This window comes from Phasianus colchicus, chromosome Z (genome assembly GCF_987193195.1).
Source record: "Phasianus colchicus chromosome Z, bPhaCol1.hap1.1, whole genome shotgun sequence".
Classification (NCBI taxonomy): Eukaryota; Metazoa; Chordata; class Aves; order Galliformes; family Phasianidae; genus Phasianus; species Phasianus colchicus.
In genome coordinates this window covers 48761724-48785091 of record NC_143476.1, presented here as the reverse complement: position 1 = coordinate 48785091, position 23368 = coordinate 48761724, and the positions used below count along the sequence as shown (strand labels likewise).

Genomic DNA, 23368 nt, shown 5'->3' with positions numbered 1-23368 from the left:
CTTGATCAAAAGCCTGTAACATTATATATCACTGGGTTCTGTAGCAGTTACAATTTGTTTACATTTAACAACTTGCCCAAGAAGGTGATGTTGGTAAAGCCACTAGAATTACCTACTTGTTGTAGGTAATATGTTGCTCTTTATTGTAGCCACTAAATTTTGCAGTCATGCTGTTCTGCTAATGTGTGAAATGTTTCTGAAACATTTGAGATATGCAGCTCCTGCCCCTAGAATAGGTATTTGGCTACTTAAGCTGGTCCTTAGGGGGACCAAACAAAATGGTCAAAATGTGCAAAATAAAAATACACTGTATACAACGCATCTGTTTAGACAATGGGTTGGTCTGAAAAGAGCCACTTTAACAGTCATGTTTATTACTCTGTGACATTTTAGTTTTGTTTCTAGAAATTATTCTGTAAACTTCATTTCTGCTTTGTTGAAGTTATTTATTTGACACATAGAAGATAGTTTTTCCGTCTTAGATGTGTTGATTAGTTAGTTAAAGATATACTATTGGTTGAAGTGTTTCCTGATAATCTGATCTAGTTCAGTAACTTGCCAAATTGTTGTGCCTCTGGAGTCTTGAAGTGAGGACAGCCCAGTGATTTTTTTTTTTTTCTTTCCACTGTGGATAGCGTAAGGCAATGTCTAATTAACTTCAATGCTAAATCTTAGTAAAACCTTCTTTTCTGACACTGTTCACTTTCTCATATTGGGAAATAAGTCTGAGAGAGAGGCCTTCGTGATCAGTTTGTTGGTTATGTTGGAAATAAATGGATTTATTTTTGCAAAGTAGCATTTCTCAGGGAATTGTTTTAAGTCATGACTCAATGTAATTCAGAATATCTGAAATTACTAGTTAAATTGCAAGTCCTGAAGGTAACACATACCTTTAGTTTATCTCATATTTCAGTATTTTCTGTATATTATTTTGATTTATGTAGCATTCTTATGTTGACTTCTTGTCCTTTACCTTCATTGCTTACAGTTGCCAAACTGTGCTCTTTGATGTCTTGATGTCTGTAAATACCCACGTGATGCTATAGCTCTTTCAAAGTATTTAGGTTTGTTGATTTTTTTTTTTTCCTTAATATAATGCATTATTTTCCCAGTGTTAGAAAAAAAAATAATTTCAGAGAAGTTCTGTTCTCAAGAAAAGACCAGTCTTGGCAGACTTTGTGACTTGTGACATGCTTTCATTTTGTTTTGCCTAGCTTACTTTCTTCTCAGGTCAGACTCAACTTGCTAATCAAATGGATCATATGGGTGTATGAATATGTTTTTATAAGTTACTCTAGAACTGATGTGACAAATAGTTGTTTTTTTTTTTTAAGTGTTTAGAAGTTGTTAGCTGAAGTTAACTAAAGGATATAGAATCATTGTAATGGAAAGTTATTTTTTATGATCTGGCAGCTTCTTTTTTGTAAGAGGTATGAGAGGTTTTTATTAGTTTTTCTCATTTTCCTTGCCTGACTACTCTTCAGAATTTCATAGTTTTATTATTGGGGGAAGATGCTGATCTTTATTGGTTTTCCAGGTGTATAATCAATGAATATATGAATGTTATAATTAAGAAATACACAAGAAAGGCTAAACAGGTTATCATGCTAAAGAAGAATAGATGGAAAGCTTACCCTTGTCCTAAGCTCACTGAGAAAACTCCAAGAGGAGCAATCTCCAAAAAGAGATCCTTCCTCAGTGCCCGTTAACTCTTAAATGGGGTCTAGGAGAGATGGAGCCACACTCCACCCCTTCCAGTAGCACAGGTGAGTTGCCTTCACCTGTGCTCCCATGGCTGACTCATTGCTTGCCTCAGATGGTCAATCAGAGGTTCAGGCCATGACTCAGCAGTTCCCATACACCTGGTAAATACTTTCTGCACGTCAAGGTGCTTGCTATGCAGATGCTATTTACATGTCAGCATACTGCATGACTTAGAAGAATGGGAAATCTGACTTTCCTTCTATCAGGCTTCAGACTATTTCCCATCCCCCTCATCCGCATTTTCATAACATGGATAAGTTAGTTCTGCTAGTTCCTTGAAGCAGTGTAGTTAACTAATTTGTATTTGTGTGTACTGTTGATTTTAGTGACAAAGAGGCCTCATATAATTAAAATACTTTTCAAATGAGGATAAAGTTATTTAATTCAAACAATTCTTTCATGATATGGTAGTGATTTAACTTCCCCTTATACTGTAAAATGTGAATTTGCTAGAGAATCTAGGAGGTGAATTTGTTGAGTTGCTGTGTATGATTCTGCAGATGTGCAAACATCTTTTTTGCTTTGTAGAACTGCTAAATCCAAGTTATGTGAGGTCTTCTTTGACCTACATACTTGCAACCTTTATTGTAATTCCACAAAATGTTGTTATAAATTGTTGTCATTAACTGTGGTGAATAAATACTACTTGATTATATATTCCAATATTTGCAATTATTGAAAAGTATTGAAGATGATGTTGAGGTGTATTATGTATGTTATGTATACATTTAATTTTTGAGATCTGTCTGCAGTATAAGAGTTACTGAAAGTACTGTAAACAATTACAGGCAGATATTTATGGCGTTTTGGTAAAGGTTAGTTCTTGGGTTTTTCCTAACCACGTGGTTATATGATTTTTTTTTCTTGTTGTTGTTCCCATTATTTTTGAATGCTCTGAGGTTGTTCAAGTTATACACCTACAAATTCTGGTGAGATGAGTGTGCATTTTAGGAGTAGTTGTATGGATTTCAGTGATTTAGAATGACAGTTGAGCTTTAGATCTTTAATTTTATATGGTGGTTTGAACAACAAATTTGTATCATTTCACTTGTTCCTTGTGTTGTGTTCTCAGTTTTGCATTTGCCATTATGTAGCTACTTATGGTAACTTTTTTTTTTATCACTATATTGATTAATACCTCACGATTATTCATTTGGTTAAATCCCTTGTCATCTTTGACATACCCTTGTTTACGCTTGGTTTCTGGCATTGATATATGAATATACTATTCTCAGATGAGTTTGCAACAGTCCCCATGTAACTGTACCAGGTATCCCAAGTAAAGAGCCTTGCGTTCGGTCACTGGTAATTAGTAGCATGTGGTAACAAAGCAATTCTTCATGCTTGCTTCCCAGATTTTTTTGTTTGGCTTAGTGCCAAGCCTTTGGAGAGTTAGTTTCGTAAATCTAAAACTGCTTGTATCTGTAAATTTGAAAATGCTTGTGAATTAAAATGCTCTGATAAAATGTATTGCTGTATTTGAAGTGAAAGGTGAATCTTTCTTTTGTTATCAGAGTCTTCCTAGTGCTTCAGAGCTAGTCTTTGCATCCTAAGTTTCCAACTTACACAAAGTGAGTGCGTAACTTCAGGAGCAAGTAGCCTGTTTACAGTTCCCCTCTGAATGTGTACCTGATCTCGTTTCAGCTGCGACAGAGTAAATCTTCATAGTGTCTGGTATGATGCTGATTTTTGGCTTTTGGAGGAAAACAGTGTTGATACACCGAAGTTTCACTTGTTGCTGAGCAGGGCTGTGCAGAGTCAAGGACATGCTAATTTCTGAGCTTCTTGTACTGTCCCTCTAAGCTAGGGGCTCAGGGGGCACAAAGAGCAGCAAGGGGACAGAACTCTATATGTAGCTATAGGCATTTTTGTATTTTTATATATGAGTGCCCACATACACATAGGCACATATAAATTATGATAATTTATTCTTCCTTAATTTTCTTAACTTTTTCTCTAAATCTATAAATTCTCTAAATCTATAAATAAAATAAATTTATTTTCCTAATTCTTCCCTATCCCACTGAGATGGAGGAAAGTGAGTGAAAGGCTGTGTGGTGTTAAGCTGCCTGCTGGGTTGAATCATAACAGTACCTTTCAACAGGGCTTTAAAATTTTTTTTTATTTTTCAATCCTTTACATTGCTTGTCTCTTTTTTTTTTTTTTTCTTTCCTAGTTTCCTGTTAGAACAATTAATAAATACAAGGAATGTTTGTAATTTAAATCTGTTTTAAGACCACTCTGCTAACTGGTTTGTAAAGTATAACGTTGGCAATTTCACATCTAACAGTGGTGCTGCTTTTTAAAGTGATACTGCTCTGTTCAGGTGTGGTTGATTATTGTAAAAAGTAGTAATGTAGTGTCTTTTTTTGTAGCATTCACTGACTTGTTCTGAAGCATGGGAAATTGTTCTAGCTGATCTAACGGTGCTGAAGTCTGTAAAATTTGACCCTTATACAAAATTCTACAAGTGTACCACTGAGCTGTGTATCTAAATGCTACATTCATACTTCTCTTAAATACCTCTGGTACTGGCAACTCCATCACAATCCTGGGCGGCCTGTTTGATGCCTGGTTGATAACCAACCATTCAATGAAGAAATTCTTAATGATATCCAATCTGAATATCTTCTGGCACGACTTGAAGCAGTTTTCTTGTGTGCCAGCTTTCATGTTTCCTTTGCTTTATCTTTTGGTAATTATAATGGACGAACCTTTTGTTATTGAACAAGATACATATAGGAACATTTCTTTAGAAGAGCTCAGACCAACCATCATTTTATGTTCTGGGTGTTGATCTGGAACACTGCAGTGTTCTTCCCAAAGGGAAATTTCACTTACTCAAGCAACGCATTCTTCAAAGCTACTGTCAGGAATTGTTCACAAAAAAAGTTTCTGTAAAGTGATTAGGAATTTACTTTTGGGATAGGAATGGACTTTATGGTCTGAGTGTATCCTCTCTAGTACTGTCTAAAATCCAGAAAATTATTTAATGTGCCATATTTTACTCTTAAGTGATAACTAGTATGTTGAGATTTGATTCTGTAATTCATAAGGTTGGAAAAGGCCACTAAAATAATCTAGTCCAACTTTCAGCACATCACCACCTTTAATAAATGCTTAATAAAGCCCTTATTAAACATCTCCAGGAACAGTGACTGTACGACCTCCCTGAGAAGCTCGTTACAGTGCCTCACCACTGGTTCTGAAATTTGACCTAATATCCAGTCAAGTTGGCTCAGTTGTTCTCAGTCTATAATCCAGGAATTACTAGAAATGATGATGTAATCTAGGGAATTACACCTATTTACACTTAATTTGACATGCTTAAAAAAAAATCAAATCTTTTCTTATTGAACTTCTTGTATTAATTTAAATGTAAAAACAAATTTGATTAGGTCATGATCTCACACCCTCACTGGGTAAAACCTGAAAGATGTATCAGATTCGTCTGGTATTTAAAATTATTTATTTCTGTTTCAGAACTTATTCTGCTAACTTTGTGTATGTTTTCCCCATACAAAATTATTCCCTACTAACACTGAAGAAAGTTAGATGAAGTGCTATATTATATTTGCAATTGAGATAATTAAATATGGATGTTTCTAGCTTTCTAGACTTAAATTATATGTTGTGAGCCGAGTAGGTAGAAGAGAGAATGTTCTGGAATATTTACATGATGGTGTTTCCCTGTGTTTGAGTTAAGCTTTCTCAAATGCCTTGACAACCATAACACCTGCTTTAATTGTTCTGGTCTCGGGTATTCAACAGTATGCACTGGTCAGCTACCGCTGATGAGTACTGTATCTGTTCTGAATGTCTGTAACTTATAGTCATTGGTCTTCAGCTTATATGCAGTGGTCTTTGGAAAAATGTTTAGGGAATAGGTGATCTTTTTTTTCTTCTTTTTTTTTTTCTTCCCATGGTACTATCAAACGTAAAAGCTATATCAACGAGGGTGTAACTCATTCTCAGAAGACAGTTGGCTCTGTCTGCATGACTCTGGATGTTTACTTGCCCATCATGTTCCTTACTTATTTATGTTTTGAGCAACGATGTGAATTGCAAAGTGAAATAAAAATTGGGGCAAATATAGAGATAAATTCACTACTTCCTTTTCAAAACCTTTTTGATTGCAGAAGATTTTATTAATGGTCTTAGCAATTCTTTGTTCACTAATTGCCTTTGGAAGATTTTTGTCTTCCTCTTGAAAGATGACCCAAAATTTTGTTAATGATCTTTTTTCCATCAGTAGAACTGCAGTTTTGAGAGATCTGATCAGTTAAAAGACATTACTATGACAAGAGTATTTTTTAAAAATAGCAGTAAATTCAGTCTGTCATGTGACTTGATTGCTTCATAAGAATCTGACTTTTGAGTTTTTAGAGTTAAGGGATATGTCAATACTTGATATAATAAGAACCAGTGTTAGATGCTCCTGCTTGATATCATGTTGGTAAGTATAGCATTCACAAAGGGGGGTGTCGGAGTCATTCTCTCTCCTGCTGAAGAGAGGAGGAAAAAGCTTCACTTGGAGAAATCTTTTGGTCTCCTGGTTGTTAGACAGATGTAATTACCTAGACTCCATCTTCTATAACTTAATTTTTATTTTTTTTATTTCTGAAAATAAAAGTGTATTATTTGGGATGCCAGCCATAACGCACTGAGTGAGAAAGACTTCTGTCTTATATGCTGTCCTTATAGCTCAAGTCCTGACTTAAGTGAGTATTGGTTTGAATGGAAAGGATGGTGAGACAGTTTTGTTTCATACAGGTGGAGACATGGCTGTATCAGCAAATAATACATGCATTGCTGAATGTACGTGGATTAATTTGAAGGGTTTTTTAATGTTGTTTTGTTTTTCCCCTTATGTATAAAACTTAGTTGAAGGAGAAAAAGTAGGGAGAGAGACTGCTGCATGTAAACATAGTTTTCAGTCATAATTAGGCCTCTAAACACATGTCTCAGAGACATTTGGGTGGAGTTTGCACAAGGTTAGATATGAAGCATCAACATGAAAGGCAGGAGTGATCTTGTGTGCACTCTGTTTATCGATTGGATAAATAGAAATCTGTAGATAAAAGATTAGCATGCTTTTATGGGAATGGATACTCTGCCTTCTGAGATGCTATTTTCATTGTAAGATGCATATCTTTTTTTCCCTTTCTGAATTTCTTTCTCCCTGCATGTGAGAGAAGGTTTCTGAACCCTTTTTTTTTTTTCTTCCCTCAAAACTCACTTTGTGAGGTCTCTCGATGATAAGGCTTGAACTGGCAGCTGGACATATCTAGGAGGCGAGTGGTGAGCGTCACCGAGCCACAATAGTTCTGCTTATGATTGTAAAGATAAGCAGAAGGGAGACAAGCAGTCTTTTTTGGGGGTACTGCTTGAAGGAGCTGACTACTGCGAAAGGCAGTAATGCTTGTGCACTGGTAAATGAAGGACCACTCCCTAGTGGCTTATCTGGATGGCCAAGAGTGTACAGCTAACAAGAAGGAAAACAAAACAAAACAAACAAAAAAACACTGAGAAGGGAGGGATAAGATGCCCCAACTAAACTTGTAGCTGGGGGAATTCTTTTGGGGGGGGTTGGGGGGGGGGGGGAACCTCCTGAGAAGAAATCCCCTGGGGCCTGCTTGCTACTGTGGTGTGAAGCTTTTGGGCTTTCTCCCATTCCCCATGGTGACCGGACCAATGGACGCACTATGAGCGACGCTGGATCCATGGTGGTGACACTCTCTCTTGCTTCCTGCAAATACGCCTTGCTTTTATTTCCTATCTCTTTCCTATCGCCTGTCTTCCCTTCTCCCATTTCCCTAAGCATCTAGGATTTGCAGTAAACTAGTTGGGCCAATGTTTGACCTGTAGTGCCTTAATCTCACCATCAGGAATACATATATCAAAGAATTTCCTCTCCCTCCACTAATTGGAGTGAGACACCTTCTCTATGAGTAGACTCAACCTTGATTAAGTATTAAAAATCAATTTAATTTCTCTCTCTGCATCTGTACTTCCAAAAGAAAGAAGGGTGTGTTTTTTGTTGTCATTGTTATCATTAACTGTAGTGATTAAAAATCTCAGAAAATCTCAAGAAATAAGTCTTAGTTAAATGTTTGTTAGTTGATCTTTCTGTCTGACCTGAAACAGCTTTCTGCAGAGATGGCAAAACTAAAAGGGAGAAAAAAACCTTTATCTGTCTAACTGTTGTTGCTGAAAGTTCTTACTCTTGAGTCCTGTCTTTTTGAATGCGCTTTCTTATTTCTTTTTTTTTTATTTTTGCAATACATTATTTTCATGCGTAATAGAATAATTTGAACACACCGTTTTTGACCAGAGTTTACTGTCTTAACATGTATTCATTGGACTATCTGTGAGGGAGCAACACTGATTTCAAAGTAGCTTTCATCTTTAGAGGCTTGACTTCTTGCCCTCATTTTTTTTTTTCTCTTTTCCCTCTCAACTTCTACACGTGGAGGATGTGTTTTATTTTCCACCAAAAAATCAGAAAGACCTGTATGTAAGCAAAATACAGTATAATGCTGAGAGCTAAGGGTGCTTATCTTTTACTTAAAAAACAAAACAATACAACCAGCAGGTGAATTAATTTCTTACCATTCCCTTTCATGTTAATCCAGTGTTGATGGTGTATTTAAACAGTATTTTTTCTCTACAGCCCTGCAACTCTTCTATAAGTAGAATCATAGAATTGCTCAGGTTGGAAAATAACTTAAAGATCATTAAGTCCAACCTCAACATAACCATATTACCCTAACTTTAATAACCCTCTGCTAAATCATGTCCCTGAGCACCACATCCAAAAGGTTTTTAAACGCATTCAGGGATGGTGACTCAACCACCTCACTGGGGAGTCTATTGCAGTGCTTAACAACCCTTTCTGTAAAGAAGTTTCTCCTGATATCCAACCTAAACTTACCTGGGTGCAGCTTGAGGCCATTTCCCCTTGTCCTGTCACCACTGAGAAGAGACCAATCCCACTCTCTGGTAGAAAAACACTTTGAGAGCTCTGCTGAGAAGGACTAGTGGGATGGGACCCTGGGCAGCCTGATATGGTGCTTGATCCCAGTGGTTGGCAGCTAGGTAACTTTTGAGGTCCCTCTCAAATGAAAGCATTCTATGATTCTCTGTGATATATAATTGGCTTGGCTTATTATGCTTCATGGTGTTGTTGGGTTGTTCTGACATTGAATTCCCTAGACTGATAATGTGCCACTGCTTATCTCAGACAAAAAGTGATTTCTTTGTGAGTTATAAAACAGCTGCAGAAGTTGATTATTTTGAGTTCACCTTCAACGATTCCTGAAAACTGTCATGTCTGGAATGGAAACAAAGTATGTTCTTGATTGTGGAAGTTCATGAATAAAGTTATCGAAGCCTCAGGAAATAATGCTTCAAGTATGTCATCAAAATAATTACTCTAGGTAACTAATGTAAAAAATTCTTAAAATTTGCTAGGAAAAATTAGGTTTACTTTCAGTTCAGTGTCATAGTGGCTTTTCTTAGTCAAGTACATCTTTGAGAATTCAGGCATACTGGATTTATATGTTCTGAATGCTTTGCTCAAGAAAATTCTGTTCTCTTACAGTCTACAGAGTACTGATGAAAGTGGTCTCTGAAATGCAAGTCTATTTTTTTCCTCTTTCCGTAAAAATATCAAACTTACATTTCTTCAATAGCAGCTATATGTAGCAGCATCTGCTAGCTTGATTTTTTTTTTGAGAGCACTGGCTGCTGGACCCTGAAAAACGTCACTGAAAGATCAAACAGCCTCCTGAAGAGATGTCAGCTCAAGAATTTGATTTACATAGTTTGCTACACTTAATTCAGTTTTACCACTCCTCCTCCAGTTACCTCCTAACAGCCAGATTGATAAGTTTGCCCTGGTCTTGCTCTTCAGAATTTCTGGGCATCCTTGTGCCTTCATTTCTCAGACAATAGCAATTAAAACTTGCATCATCAGCGTTTGTTTTGTGCCTCCTCATCACCTAAAAGAAGGCATTTAAGCAGAAAACAGAGAAGTTTCTCACTTTTCTGGTAGATGTTTCCTTGCCTAATTTACAGAGATCTGTCTTTGTAAATATTAATGAAGCATTAAACTGTCTTACAAATATATTAACTGAGCTATGTTGACTACATCTTTAAAAGAATGAGAAAGTACTGCAAGTGTTTTGTTCTACTTAAAGCTGCATTTACCTCAGAATGGTAGCAAACACAATGATTGGTAGCACTGTATTATGATAAAGTATCCCAAGTAGTGGTTGGTTTTGTGCATTTGCTGGTTTCAGGGAGGAGGAGAATGGCTGCCTACTAGTGACAGTAATCTAAGACAATTCATATTTGCTATAGTGCAGAAGCTTGCAACTGCAGGCAATTACAGTGACCTGTAACAACTTATAACTGATGTCTGTACATCTTCTTTCCCTATGGTTGAACACAAGATAATTTGAAGTAGGCTGAACACTTATGAGTTATTTAAGGTTACCATTGGATTTTGGACTTAAGATTTACCTTTGAATAAAGTATACAGGGAAGAGCTCTGGGATTTTAATAAATACTACATCCTTTCAAAATATTTGTAAAAGAATGATCTTCTAGGACTTTGCATTCATTAAATCATCAGTCACTGGAACATACACATGAGGTTCAGTCAGCAAGTAGATTCGTGTTGCTGTTTAGAATAACTAGTGTTGGAAATGTCCAAATAATTTTTGTCAGGACGGTACCTCTGATAAAAGCAGATTTATTCGCGATTGCAGTGGCGGACGTCTCACAAGCAGGAGCTCCCCTATGGACACAAGATGACAGTCTTTATACCCTGTTTTTCCCTTTACCCGTCCCCCTGCCCTGTTTCTCAATTGGCTGAGTATTCCAAGTTCACAATCTTACCACAGTTTATATTTGTTGATTGGGGGGTGTTATCTGGTGTCAGTCAGTAGCCATCCTATTGTTTCTAAGGTGTCTCAGTGCTCTTCTTGTATTGATATGGTGATTTTCTTCAAAGTCTTCGTTAAACAAAGAGAACCAGGGGTGGGGGTGATGCCAGGCCTTCCAATGTCTCTTCAGGCGCTTCCTCAGGTGTGCCATGACAAACATGGTTTGATCTCGTGCAGGATATTCTCGCAATGTGTATGACAAAATATACATAGATACACCTATATACAGAGCGTGCATTCCTGGGAAGATTCATCTAGAGGATAAGTGATGTAAACTATCAGAGATCTTCCTCAAGTTAAGTAGAAAGACTCCCAGAAAGAACTATGACAGCAGAAATCATGAAATAAAAAAATATTATCCAATTCTAATGCAGAAACAACATTTGATTCTCACACTAGGGATGGTCTAAGAACTCTACTGTGCTTCAGAGGCATGTTGTGTAAAGCTGCAGGAAGAATTGTAGCAGTGGGATGCGCAGAAAAGTCACATCTTAGTATTACTAGGAGATATACCAGGGAAGGATAGATTTTACTATTCTTAAAGCAAGGTGGCTAAACTAGCAGTTTTCAGTGTAGAATAGAAGAGTTAAATTTCTGTCCCCATAATTCTACTTTTGTTAGTAAATCATACAATCCTATTCCAGAACAACAGAAGTTTTACCTAGTCAAACTGATAGAGGAAAAAGTGAAGAGCTCTAAAATAACTCTTTTAAAATGATGTTCTACATTTATGTATTGAAGTGTGGTCCTTTTTCCTTATACTTGGAGAGAATTTCAGAAGAATAATTTTATTTAAAGGGAGACCAAACTTAAAACCTGTTATTTAGTTGAGGTTTTCTTCCTCGTTATTTTTTTAGTGTGGCATATGTGTCTGATTTCCTATTCCCAACCCTTTATCTCAGGATTTTCATTCTTTAATGATTTCATTACTTCAGTTTTTTGTTTGTTTTGTTTCTGTTTTTTTTATAAGTGTGTCATCTTTCTTCCCTTTCAAGAAAAATCCTAAACCTATTGTTAATTCTAACTATCAGCTGACATACTGATAGCTTGTCTTATTTAGTGAGCATGTAGTGTTATTGTCAGTTACTTACTGTCAGCCCACATTGGATTGGTATTTAAATATTATTACCTGTTGGATATAAAACCCACTGTTGTACCATTCCTTCTACTGTAGTTCATAGGCCTTTCTTCCTTCTCTGAAGAACTCCAGGAAAATGCAGTAATCCCATTTCTATCCTTCATCCATATTTTCAAAGCCCACAAATAGGAAAAATTAGCTGGCCTCTGGTTAGCTTATTATTTTCAGGATAGGAAAAGGTACAGGGGAGATAGAGATATATCAGGTATTGTGTATCTGTCCTTACATTGCAATTGCAGAATTTTAGTGCATGAATAAATATATCCATGTGTGACAGAGTCTGCATACCATGCAAATTCTCTGAGTTCAGAGAAATTATTTAATTTGCTGGGTGTACTCAAGATAAAGTTTTTGTACAAACATTTTTGTATTGTTTTGCCTTTAGTGTTTGTTATTCTTACTGTTTAAATAAGGCTGTAGCTTGAAAAAAAGCTATTCTAGAATATTTTATGGACGCTTTGTCATTTACAGATTTTACAGATGATTTTTACGAATCTCTACTGAAGGATGATTTTTTTCTCCTGTCATTTAAGCATTCTTCTCCGAACAGTTTCAACAACAGTATCACTAATGGGTTGGAATGGTTTACAGTTATCTGTAGGGATTTCTTGTTTTCTGCTGAATTTACACTAGCTTAAAGTAACTATCTTTTAACACTTTAGAAAATACGTTTTAATTGCTGATTGTGTTACCTCGTGAGCTATTTTGCTACATTTCCCTGCTGCCTGTTTGAGGACTGAAAGTAGTTTTTCCAGTCAATTAATATTATTAAAAGCCTGTGAAGGCAAAAGAAGAACTTTGTTGCTGAAACTAGTTGTGTTGATTTTCTTTTTTGTCATGCAGATTTTCTTTTTCATTCATGCAAGTTACACTTAAAAAACTTTGTGGTGATTTTTCAGGTGTTTGTGTGTGTGGGTATTCCAGATTGCCAGTCTGCAAGTTTGTCATAACCCCATAGATATTTACTTGCTGTATTTTTATAAACTTAACGGTATTTTTGCTTTATGAGGGTCTGTCACAATGGTTACAATCTGTGAATTTTGGATAGAAAATGTGTAATACAATACAAGTATTTTTCTTAAATATATTGAAGTCTGGTGAGGAAATTGTATTGAAACAGATGGCTGGCTATTGTTATTTACATCAGTGCATCTCTATCTGTATGTCATTAAATGTTCTCTGCATAATCTGCTAACTTATTTTTGTAGGTATTTGTTTTGCCAGTGGATGGGATCAGTACAGATCCCATCCCAGGTCATAGACACCAAGTTAAAAAAATACATTTTTCTTTACTTAAGTTTAAAGCGATGAGATAGTAAGTGAAATGATACAGCAAGAAGAATGCTGAACAATGCATTATTTAGTGTATAAGGATAGTAGTGGTGATTAAAAAAGATAAATCACCAATTGCCCTAATACTTAAACATCTTCTAGATCTGCAGTCACTGGGGAGCCCTGGTTGCAGCAAGTATTTGGAGAGACTTTCCTGGCAATTGGCAGGTCCTAAGCAGAGTGTCCACTCATAGGTGAGGTCTCCAAGTTTGCTGCAAGAGGGTCCAGCTTTCATATTGTTATGTTTAGTAAAAAATAAATAAGTTAATGTGACAATTAGGCGGAAACATCTGATTTAATTCTCCCTTTGGATTCCACCTCAAGCCTGGCCAGGGCTCAAGGAGGAATGAAGGAAGTTTGTGTACTTGTAGACCTTGACACTATCCTTGAAAGGTTAATACATTCTCATAACGCATTATCTAAGCTACATCTCTTGCTAATGAGGTGTTTTGTTTTGTCCAAGATGCATATTTTGCTAATGATCATGCATGTTTTGCAAATGATTGTATACTGATGATATGTTGTGCTGGGTTGTGATATTCATCTATAGATAGCTTTGCTTTGAGGCCTACTGTTCATTTCTTCATACCTCAGTGTTCCATTGAAAATCCAAATATATCACAGTTCAGATTCTTGAAAATATCTGTTTAATGTAACAAAAAAGCCTTTACTTAAAAGAAGCCAGCATGGTTGAAACATAATTGTTTAACTTGTGAAAAAATTTTTGGCAGATGCTAGGTGCTGCTACTAGATGCAGTGAGGAAATTTCTCATACTGTTAGCTGGAAGGAAATCTTACTTGGTAGCCCTGTACCATGTGAATTAAGCAGCAATGCAGCTCTTACATTGATGTGAAAAAGAGTAAAGTATATTTCACCACTTATTTGGTCTTCTTTAAATGAAAAACATTGGCTTGTTTTGACCTGTTTATGGAAGATCTAAGTATAAAAAATGAATTATAGATGTGCACTAAGAGGTACTATTTATTAGCAAGGTTAGTTTCTTCCAGCTGAAGATGATTCTTGTAGGTATAAAATATAGAATAGTCTCCTGGGGAGTTCTAGTTAAACCATTTTTTATTCAAGTTCAGTTAGTGACTTGAAAGGTAATATGAAAGTATGCTTACATAATCTGAGAAGAATTTTAGGCAGCATAGTTCCTTAAATCGTGGATGGAAGATACATAGGAATAGTAAACAGAAAACGCAAAATATTGTCAACTGTCTGTTAAGTAAACAGATCAAAGGAAATGATAATTTTGGAAAGTATTTAAGGCCTACCTCTGTAAGATGCTATTTCATTATACATATTGCAGGGAGGAGAAAGCATGTGCCTGTCTCTGCAGCCTTCTGCATACGCAGTAGTTGAGGAGCAGTTGGAGCAAATAGATTGATAATGTAATCATCTTTGGGAAAACTTGCTTTTTTTTTTTTAACAGAAACTTTAGTAAAAGAAAATGCTAATTACTCACGTGCAGCTTAAGAGATCAATGAGGATGTCCTACTGTTTTCAAAAAACAAAGCATAAAGTTAGAAAAATGCTTTTCTTAAGCTGTTTGAAGAGAATTTGACAAGATATGAATTTGTCTTGCTTAGAAGGCCACAATTATTGTATTCTGTCAGGACCGGACTTCCTACATATTAGTAGAATTAAACATTAAGACTTCTAGTGGATGCAATAAAATGCACAAACTTGTTAGTTAAGTCATAATTTCATGTGTTCTGGTAAATTAAAGGAATAGGAGAGATACTTGTTTTCTAAGTGGTTTGTTTTTTGTTTTGCTTGTTTGTTTTTAAGTTACTAAAGCAGAAACATTTGCTCCAACTCTACTGGAAGAAAAAAAAATTGTTAGGTACCTATTTAATACTTCTTACAGAAATAAAATTATATTAAATTGCAGTTTGCCTTTTGTACCGCATTAGGAGTGTTCCTCAGCATTATATTCTTGGGTCATTGGACAGGGACAATCACCTCCCTCTCCCTGCTGGCCACTATTCTTCTGATTCAGCCCTCGGTGCTGTTGGCTTCCCTCACTGCAAGCAGATGCTGCTGGCTCATGTTACAGCTTTCATCTACCAGAACCCTTAAGTCCTTCCCAGCAGAGCTGCTCTCAAGACTGAGAGTTCTTCTCCTGGTCTGTGTACATACGTGGGATTGCCGCTCTCTGAGGTAGTAACAGGAATGGATTTTCTGCCTGCTATTGGCAGTCTTAATTAGTTCAGTAATTTTTAATTGTAAAATAACTTTTAGCTCTTACTCTGGGAATGTTGATGTTCTCATTCTGTATACCTGAAGACTGTCACTAGCTTAAAGTATGCAAACTGTCTATCTGCCTTACAGGATAATCAAATTTTAACTTTGTCTGTTTTATTAAAGGCTTTCATGGTTGTAGAGCTGCTCCACCTTTCAAACCTGTGAGGTGATGATGTCAAGTAAGTTACCAGTATAGTTTTTCTCATAAACAGTTATATGTGCACAATAGGGAATTTTGAAAAATGTTTCCTAAGCTTTTACTTTTGTTTTTAAAGTTGTGACTAGTGGCTTAAGTTGAAAATTATGAGTTACTGAATTTTATGTATTGTAATGAAACATTTGCTGGGATGACTGAATATTTTTTCTTCCAAATAATATTTTGAAACCATTCTCTTACATACATGAAATTGCTTTTGCATGTCCTGTATTGTGCATGGCTTAAATCAGTTAAATACTTAACTGAAAGTGATTTATTACTTGACCTGTCAAGCATCAGGTTAAGTTTTTGGACAAATTACTAAAGTAGTAGCTAGCTTACCTAATTTTGCTTATAGACTTGTTTAAGAATATGGATAACCTTGTGAATTATAAGTGTTACTTGATTTGTTGGAAGGTGCAAGAAGACTTACTGATTTCAAAAGTTCGAACAAATGTGCTTTCTCTGGTAAATGATGGAAACACCAGTATATTGGAGCTGCTCAATTAGGAATTAACAGTTGTTTCCTTTTATTGCATTTTTGGATTAATGTGGCTTGCTTGTGGATAATACCATGGTTAGGAAATGCTAAATAAGCTGTTTAATAATTTAGTAGTACTGGGGAAGTATGGTGCTGTCTGTCCACGATTCTGCGTTTGCTGGAAACTACTTTGTATTTAAATCTAGATGGCATTGTTTGCAATTGCTTTTCACTACCCAAGGTGGATTGCTAGAATTTCTTTTGTTCTGGACATGTTCTTTAAGCTAATTAAACTTCTAAGAAAATTTCAATCAAAATTGTTTAATTGTCTTCATGATGATGATATAACAAGAGAAAATGGAAGAAGGGTGTTGATTATTTTTCTTAAGAATCTGTAGATTGCTTTAACTTTTAAGACAGGTATACGAGAGTGTATTCAACATACAAAGTTTGATAAAGATGTAGTGTGTTTTTTACTAATGTAAAAATTAGTGAACTACTAATGAAAAACGTCAACTCTGAGCAATTAAGTATTGAGTAATTCCTGCTCGTGCATATTTAGCAGTGACCTGCTGACTGCTAGGGTTTATCAGCAGGACTTTCTAAGTCCTTACGTATGTTTTCTTTCTATCCAGCACTGCGTGGGGTGAGTATGACTGCAACCATAATCTGGGAGTATGGTATTTGTTTTACTTCTGAAAACCAGAGAGACTTTGTCTGTTTGTACTCTGTGCTCTGCTTTATGCTTTCCCCCCCCCCCCCCCCCCCCCAACTTATTTATGGATTTATTACTGACTGAAATTGTGAGTTTCTTAGTGGTGATGGCTAAAAGGTATTTGTGACAAGTAGCCCTCAGGAAAGAGAAAACACAGGGAAGCATATGTTGCAGCTAGTTTTGCAAGTTGTCTTAGAGAAAAGATTGCTGTGATTCCAGTAGGTTATTGGTACAGGGAGTGATGTAAAAAAATAATTAAAACAAACAAACAAACAAAAAAAAACACAAAAAGGCAGCTGATTGGACTGGTCATTGTCTACTGGATTTTTTTTCTACAATCAGTGATAAAATAACTTGAGTAAATGTAAGAAGACTGGAAGCTGTGAGAGAGAAGAGTAATGGACGAGTGTAAGGCAGTGCTAGTGCACTAACATGCTTAATACCGATACTTAATTTGGAAAGGGGTGGAAAACTTGTTTCACTTGCGTCCATTATGCTGGGAGTAACTGACAGCTTTAGAAACTGATACAAAAATAAATGGTTTTGACCAGCGAAGAGTCCAAGGCAGTCTAGAAGCATAACTGATGTGTACTGAAACATGGGCAAAGCCAGATAAACTAGGGGGTGACAGTGGCAGAGACTACTTAACCCATTTATCTCAATAAAAGTGCTTTAATTTATGTATACAGTATTAACATTGTCAATGGTTTATGGGCTGGTTTGCCCGGTTCCTTGACTAGTGGGGCGGAGGGATTCGCGAAGTGCACCCTTTATTTCACATTTAACACAGTCACTGTGTTAATGTGGATGGAACAAGGAGTGTCGGCGGCAATTTTAAAATTGCCTGTAGCCGCCATTTCAGGATAAATCCTGAGCAGATCAGCCTTATAGCAGTGCCTCGCGACGAAGGACCGTTCTTAGAACGTCCAAATCGCAGAGAAAAAAAAAAAAAGAAAAAAAAAGAAAAAAAAAAACCGCATCTAAGAAGCTCCAAGAAGCTGAGGGAGAGCGAGGCAGTCCCCCCGCCCCCGGCAGCGCGGCGGCTCTGACGTGTATGAGCGGAGTGAGGACTGTCGGCGGCAACTCCTCCCTGTGCGAGCAAAGGCGGCACCTAGCGAGAGCAGCGAGCCGGGAACGTGGTGAATAGGACGGGCAAACAGGGCACGGCAGGGCAGTTTGCACAGGCGGGGCAGGACACTTTGCCATATTGGAGGGAGCTTAACATTTAGCACTTAATACTTAACAGGTCACTTAACAGGTCGTTGCTCTCTGGACACACCGAGGTGCAAACGTGGTCACCACACGGCGGCGAGCTGCTGCTAAAAGGGAAAGCATGAACGGCCATGCCACAGTTCAGGTCTCAGGCTGCAGAGAATGTCTGACCCTGTCACTGCTACAGGAGGGCAGCCGGGATACCAGCTGTGTGCAGCGTGAGCAGGTGGATGATTTGCTCAGCCTGGTGGTAGAGCTAAAGGAGAAAGTAGAAAGGCTGAGGAGCATCCGGGATGGTGAGAGGGAGATTATTGGTGGGGTCTGCTGAAAGGATCAGGCGCCCAAGTTTTCTCTTCTGACCTCAGTTGGTGACTGGGATCTGCACAAAAGGAGGAGGGTGGACGTGCTAAATGAATGGGTTTGCGAATGGTATCACAATCAGTGCTTTGGGTACTTTGATTTCAGACACAGCCTTGAGAAAGGGGAGGTGCTGACAGCAGACAGGAGGCAACTAACTAGAAGGACCACAAATATTCTTGGGAGCAAGCTGGCTGGGTTGGTTAGAAGGGCTTTAAACTAGATGTGACGGGGCAAGGAGGTGTTCAGGGTGACAGAGAAGCACCTGGGAACACTGTCACCTTGGAAGGCAGTAGGGGAAACCCCCGACTTGTCCTGGAGGTAATGAGGAGGGCTCCGAGAAGACTCCAAGAAATGCCTCTACACCAATGTGTGCAGCATGGGAAATAAACAGGAGAAGTTAGAAACTGTGGTGCAATTGGGAAAGTATGACCTAATTGCTGTCATGGAAACATAGCGGAATGAATCCCATGATTGGAATACCTTGACTGAGGACTACAGGCTTTTCAGAAGGGATAGGCAGGATAGGAGGGGTGGTGAAGTTGCCCTCCATGTTAGGAAGTGGGTAGATTGCGAAGAGCTGTGTCTGAGGAACGGCCATGATCAGGTCAAGAGCATGTGGGTAAAAATCAAAGATCAGTCCAATAAGGGGGGGCTAGTGATTAGAATCTGCTACAGGCCACCTGATCAGGAGGAGGCTGCTGCTGATACCTTCTTGCTTCAGCTGCAGGAGGTGCTCATGGACTCTTGTCCTGATGGAGGATTTCACCTGGATATCAGCTGGGATAGTGGAATAGCAGGTGGCAGACAATCCAGGAGATTCCTGGAGTCTGTCGAGAACAACTTCCTGGTCCAGGTAATAGATGGACCAACTCGAGGTGAAGCCTTACTGGACCTGGTGCTCACCAGTGCAGAGGAGAGCGTTAGAGAGGTTAGGATTGGAGGATGCCTGGGCTGTAATGACCATGTTTTGGTGGAGTTTATGATATGGAAGAATGTGGGCCTGGCAAAAAGCAGAGCTAGGATCCCGTGCTTTAGGAGAGCAAACTTCCAGCTGCTCAAGGAACTGCTGAGTGGGATTCCCTGGGAAACTCTCCTTAAGGGCATGGGCACAGAACAGAGCTGGAAGCTCTTTAAGGGCACCCTTCTGAGAGTACAGCGGCTCTCCATCCCCAGCAGAAGTCAAGCAGGGGAAGCAGGTGAGTGTTGTTGCTGTGCAAGGACCCCCAGCTTAAACTGAGAGAAAAGAGGGAAATGTACAGAAAGTGGAAGCAGGGTTGTGTATCCTGGGATCAATACAGGGCTGTTGTCCATGTGTGTGAAGATAGGATTAGGAAACCCAAGGCACGGATGGAGCTGAACTTGGCGAGGGATTTGAAAGATAACAAGAAGGGGTTCCACAGGTACATAGGCAGGAGGAGACAGGCCAAGGAGAGTGTTCCCCCTCTGGTGAAAGGTAGTGGGGAGCTGGCTTCCTCAGGCAAAAAAAAGCTGAGGTACTGAATGAGTGCTTTGCCTCAGTCTTCACGGGTGGTCAGGCTTCCCATGTCTGCCAGGAGCATGAGCCTCTAGGTGAGGGTGTGGGGAGTGGTTTCTGTCCTACTGTAATGGTGGAAAAGTCCGAATCCTCCTCATGAAATTGAATGTGCGTATGTCCATGGGGCTGGATAATATCCATCTTAAGGTTCTGAAAAAGATGGCTGATGAGGTTGCCGAGCTGCTCTCTGTCATATTTGAAAGATCATGGCTATCTGATAAAGTCTCCAGTTACTGGTAAAAGGGAGACATTATTCCTCCTTTTAGAAAGAGAGAAAGGAAGACCTGGGGAGCTACTGGCCTGTAAGCCTCATCTCTGTGCCTGGGAAGATCACGGAGCAGATCTTCCTAGAAGCTGTGTTAAGGCACATACGAGACAAACAGGTGATTCGAGACAGCCAGCATGGCTTCACTAAGGACAGATCGTGCCTGACCAATCTGGTGGCTTTCTATGATGGAGTGACAGTTTGGTTGACGAGGGAAGGGCAATGGAAGTCATCTACCATCATCTACCTGGATTTCTGCAAAGCCTTTGGCATGGTCCCTCATCACGTTCTTCTCTCTAAATTGGAGAGATTTGAAGGAAGGACTGTTCGATGGAAATTGGCTGGCTGGATGCAGCAAAACGGTTGTGATTAATGGCTCTGTGTTAGGATGGAGGCTCGTCACAAAGGTGTCTGCAGGGTTGGTCTTGGGACTGGTGCTCTTCAGTATCTGCATGAATGATGGTATCGAGTGCACCCTCAGCAAGTTCATGGATGATGCCAACCTGGGTGGTGCAGTCGATACACTGGGAAGGGAAGTGTCATAGTTTTATGATTTTTGGTTATCTGTATTCCACATCATAACATCATGTAATGTTCGACTGTGGATGCTCAAGTTCCGGGTGCCTGTCTGGAGGAGAACAACAACTACATTCCCCAGGGGCCTTTGCGGTCAGCAAGGAGATGTAACTCCCAACAAGGTCACTTGATCCTTCTTCTTCGCCTGCTCCTCTTCACCTGCGCTTCGCCGTCTGCTCGTCTCCGTCTGCTTTTCTTCATCGGCTCAACTGGACTGCACTTCTCACCTCAGCGTTGTGGTGAGACCTTTCCACCTTTCACGCACACTCTCTCTCTCATTATATTTTGTTGTTACTATATTTAGTAAATTAGTTTGTTTCCCCTCAGATCGTTGCCGCTGTTTTCAATTATTTTGGGTCCCCTGTTTCCTTTTTCCGGAGGTGCGGATCTGCGGATCCCTCCGCCCTGCTAGTCATGGAACCGGGCCGAACCAGCCCGTAAACCGTTGACAGGAAGTCATCCAGAGGGACCTGGACAGGATGGAGAAGTGGGCCCATGAGAACCTAATGAGTTCAACAAGGCCAAGTGCAAGGTATTGCACTTGGGTCAAGGCAGTCCTAGGTTTTATATGAAATGGGGGAAGCTCTCCTTGAGAGCAGCACTGAAAAGAAGGACTTTGGGGTCTTGGTGGATAAGAAGCTGGACATGAGCCAGCAGCATGCATTTGCAGCCCAGAAGGCCAACTGTGTTCTGGGTTGCATTAAAAGGTGAGGTGATTGTCTACCTCTACTCAGCTCTCATGAGGTGGGACACAGAGCTCTTGGACTGGGTCCAGAGGAGGGCCACTAAGATGATCAGAGGGCTGGAGCGTCTGTCCTGTGAGGAAAGGTTGAGTGAACTGCGATTGTTTAGCTTGTAGAAGAGAAGGCTCCAGGGAGACTTCATTGTGGCCTTCCAGTACTTGAAGGGAGCATATAAATAGGAGGAGGAACGGCTGTTTACAAGGGTGGATAGTGATAGGACGAGGGGGAATGGTTTTAAACTGAGATGGGAGATTTTGTTAGATATTAGGAGGAAGTTTTTCACACAGAGAGTGGTGACACACTGGAACAGGTTGCCCGGAGAAGTTATGGATGCCCCATCCCTGGATGCATTCAGTGCCAGGCTGCATGTGGTTCTGTGCAGCCTGGTCTGGTGGTTGGTGACCCTGCGCATAGCAGTTTGTTGAAAATAGATGATCATTATTCTTTTCAAGGCCATTCTATGATTGTCCATATACTGAAAATAGTGGGAACTGAGAAGAGCAGAGCTGTAGAGAACATGGCAAGTCTTTGTTATGTGTTTTTTTTTTTTTAATATTCAACTGGAGTGTGTAATTACCTGGCAGATTGGTCTTAGTGTGTAATAGTAAGAGGAGTTTTATTAGGTAGGTGTAACTAGTCACTAGTGGGGTTCTGCAGGCTCCATTTTAGGGCCAGTCTCCTTTTATCTTTATAAATGATTTGCATGTAGTACTTGAATGCTCAAATACTACTGAAAGCATACAATAGTGTATTTGGAGGAGGTGTTTACTCACTTTAGGGCAAGGAGGCCTTGGAGAGAACTGAACAAATTAGAGGGCCGCATTAACACCTACAAGAGCGTCAGATTCTATGTATGATTTGGCAGTGCTGGTTATGGGTACAGATTGAAGGCCAGAGAGCAGCCCCACAGAAAGGAATCTGGAGGTTTTTGCTGATAGCAAGTTGAATCTGAATCAGCATTATGCCTTGGCAGCAAAAAAGTCCGAATATATCCTGGGGCACATCAGGTACAACAGTGCCACCTGGCAAGGAAGGTGGTTGTCTTGCTCTGCTCTGTGCTTTGTGACCTCACCTCGAGTGCTGGGTTCAGGTGGAGGTGTCACAATATAAGAACATGAAATTATTAGAGAGGGCAGTAAAGATAGCAAAGGATATGGAGAGCAAGAGATATGAAAAGCAGCTGAGGTTTCTTGGTTTATTCAGAACAGAGAAATGGAGGCCTTGAAGCAACCTGTGGCTTCCTGTGGAATGATTGCTAGAGGTGACTTGGAATTTAAACTTATGTGGAAGGTATGGCTTTATTCACACATCAAGGAAAGGTACAGAAGCATAGTGCAGCTGGTATGCAAGGAATCCATTCCTTGCAGAAGTTCCCTAGGCAACCTTAGGTGTTGGTAGGCAGCATCGTAGAGCTTGATGTGCTAACTGTGAGAGAAACAGCAGGAGGGTGGAGTGAAGGCACTGCAACCAGGCTCTGTGATACCCACCTTGTCACTCTGTACTGATAGGCTATTATTTTTTTGACAGAATACCATCCTTTGGGTGAACTTTGTTCACTACAAACAACTAAAACACACCTCCATCCCAAAAGCTACCTGTCACCACTTCTCACTTAAGTTGTGCCCTGAGTTCTTCTCTCTGTACCTTTGAAGCAAAGCAAGAAAATTTTGCAGTAGTCATAACAAAGGTGTGTATCAATAGAGTCACTCAAGCTCCACCTGAAAAAATTAGAAATAGTAAAAAAATTACTTGAGAGAGTAGATGTCAGGGAAATACCATTGGATGTCAGGCACAGTCCACCTTTAACTTATGTTATCAGACAGGCTGGTCCTCTTTCACCCCCATAGGGA

The 23368-nt window shown here is 39.1% G+C and overlaps 1 protein-coding gene across 7 annotated transcripts in view; it reads left to right on the top strand.

The window, feature by feature from the left end:
* The window catches only part of SPIN1 (spindlin 1), a 63708-nt gene that overhangs the window by 2795 nt on the left and 37545 nt on the right, over nucleotides 1–23368 (top strand). For 3 of the 7 annotated variants that reach the window (XM_090132653.1, XM_090132651.1, XM_090132655.1), the window contains exon 2: nucleotides 15560–15615. The exons of 3 other annotated variants lie outside the window; for them this stretch is intronic. The gene's annotated coding sequence lies outside the window, so the exon portion shown is untranslated. Of the gene's footprint in view, nucleotides 1–15559; nucleotides 15616–16898; nucleotides 22809–23368 lie in introns of those variants that run through there. One more of the 7 variants, XM_090132656.1, reaches the window with a different exon arrangement.